The sequence below is a fragment of the Helobdella robusta genome, assembly GCF_000326865.2.
Source record: "Helobdella robusta unplaced genomic scaffold HELROscaffold_14, whole genome shotgun sequence".
Classification (NCBI taxonomy): Eukaryota; Metazoa; Annelida; class Clitellata; order Rhynchobdellida; family Glossiphoniidae; genus Helobdella; species Helobdella robusta.
In genome coordinates, this window is record NW_008703782.1 from 330898 (window position 1) to 333546 (window position 2649).

The window sequence follows — 2649 nt, forward strand, 5'->3', positions numbered from 1 at the left end:
AATAAGTAAAAATTTTGGTTTTGAACTCGAGAAACTTGACAATGATTTAAAACCTACCGTTAGAAAAATCGAGAAACTAAACAAGAAGCTAACTAACGCCGAACATGCTGTGATTTTCATCAATTATTGGATATATATATATATATATTTATTTATATGTATTGTATTTTTATACTTATACCGATAACCTAATAAATATAGTCATTTATTAGTCAAACATTCCTTCTATATATATATATATATATATTACAAAATATGATTATGTACGTATATATAAGTATATACATATATATAAAGCGTTTTTATTATTATTGTTATTATTTGTTGTTATTATTATTATTATTCATATAATTTTGATGATACTGATATTCCAACCGCTATTATTATTCATTATTATTATTCATTATTATTATTCATTATTATTATTCATTATTATTATTCATTATTATTATTCATTATTATTATTCATTATTATTATTCATTATTATTATTCATTATTATTATTCATTATTGTTACTATTATTCCTGCTGGTGTCATTGCTCACTGTGGATTTTATTTTGTGAATTTTCAATTAAGGTACCTACAAACATCGAATCAAGTATTATAGAATTTAAATATTTATGTATGTGAGTGTGTGTGTGTGTCAGTTTGTGTGTGTGTGTGAGTGTGTGTTTGTGTGTGTGTGGTACTAATGCTATTCATAAATAATAACTAATTAAGTCGTAAGAGTCGTTTTATTTTTGTAAACCAACAACACTGAATAAATATTGTGATTATGTCGTTAATATTTTACCTATTAAAAAAGGAGTCTGTGTATGTGGTTATATATAGACATGTGTGTGTGTGTTTGTGTGTGTGTGTGTGTGTGTGTGTGTGTGTGTATACAACACACATTTTTACATGCTTGATTGTCATTCGGCAATGAATTGAAAAATTGTATTTTTTTTCTTATCTTCGAGATAATTTTGACTATATTTGGCCGTTCGTTGTTTTAAATTACAATGATTGTTTTTTAAAAATTATTTTTTATTGTGTAGTTTGTTTGTTTTGTTTTGTTTTCAAAATTAGATACGCACGCATACGAAACGAAACATACATACATTCTCGTACACAGGTGCACACACACGCATACATACGCGCGCGCGCGCACACACACACACACGTATAAACACATACATACATTCACACAGATGCATACATTCTCAAGTATATACATTCACCGATAGTACAAATTTATGCAAAATTACCTACCGGAACCCATAAGAATGGTCAGTCCGCATTAAATAACCTAAACGTCAACTGACCAATAAGAAGCTTCCATTTAATTGGCCACGCCCCTGCTTTAACCTCATTGGTCCAGTCAAATTTAGCATTGACGGCTTCATTTAAAAATTGTTAGTTATATTATCGGTAGAGTTTGCTGAGGTAATAAATCTCTTACGCTTCAATGATTTGTCTCTCCTTGTGTTACTTTGTGTGCGTGTTTGTGAATGTGCGTGCGTGTATTGGTGTTTGCGGCGTGTGCGTGAGTGTGTGTACGTGTATGTGTGTTTTTAGATGTTTTAGTATGTAGCTTTTTTGCGTGTTATTAAGTTTTGTATATGTGCGTGTGCATGTGTGAAATATGTGTGTATAAATGTGTTTGTTTGTATTACTGTACTATGTTTGTTGTTTTTTTTTCTCTCTCATCTCTGTCTGTGTTTGTCTGTGTTTGTGTGAGTGTGTGTGGATTTCCCTGGGATGAAGCATTTAAATCCGCGCTATGTATAATAATAGGTTCAATATAGATGTGTGTGCTTTGTGTGTGTGTGTGTGTGCGTGTGTGTGTGAGTTTATCGTGCGTCGTGTGGTCGCTCAAGATGTAATAGCATTAATCAGGTAATAAATGATCCGTAAGTATGTATGTGTGCGTGTGTGTGTGTGTTTGAATGGATTGTGAGTGTGTGTGTGTATTTGTGTACGTGTGTTTTTGGCTTTGATTGTGTATGTGTGTGTGTGTGTGTGTTTGTGTGTGTTTAAATATTAGATTGTTGGATTATTGTTCCGGTTTTTTCTCATTATTTAAAGGCAGTTTGTATCTGTTATTAAAAATGAAAGAAAAATTTAAAAAAAATGTAATACATACACTCCCATACACACGTACAAACAGAATAATGCACACACAAACATACATACACACATATAAACACACACACATACAAACATACATACATACAAATGAACCGGATAACAAACACGAAGACCTGAAAATCTAATCTACAATTGTAATCGTTTCCAAATGTGGGCGGAGTCAGTTGGGACCAATAGTAATTAAGATGGCGTTCACAGCCGACTATCTCTTTCTCTCTCTCTCTCTTTCTCTCTTTCTTTTCATCTTTTTCTTTCTATCTCTCTTTTTTGTTTTTCTTTCTTTCTTAATCTTTTTCCCACACACACGCACACACACACAACATACAAACAAACAAACATACAATCACTGAAAGACAATCATCATCATAACTTGCGATCATAACCGCCCAATCCTATCCTTATAGATTGGTCTATAAACATAGGTCGATTTAAAATTGTTATTATGTGTATATGTGTGTGCGTGTTTGTGCATGTATGTATGTATGTATGTATGTATGTATGTATGTATGTATGTATGT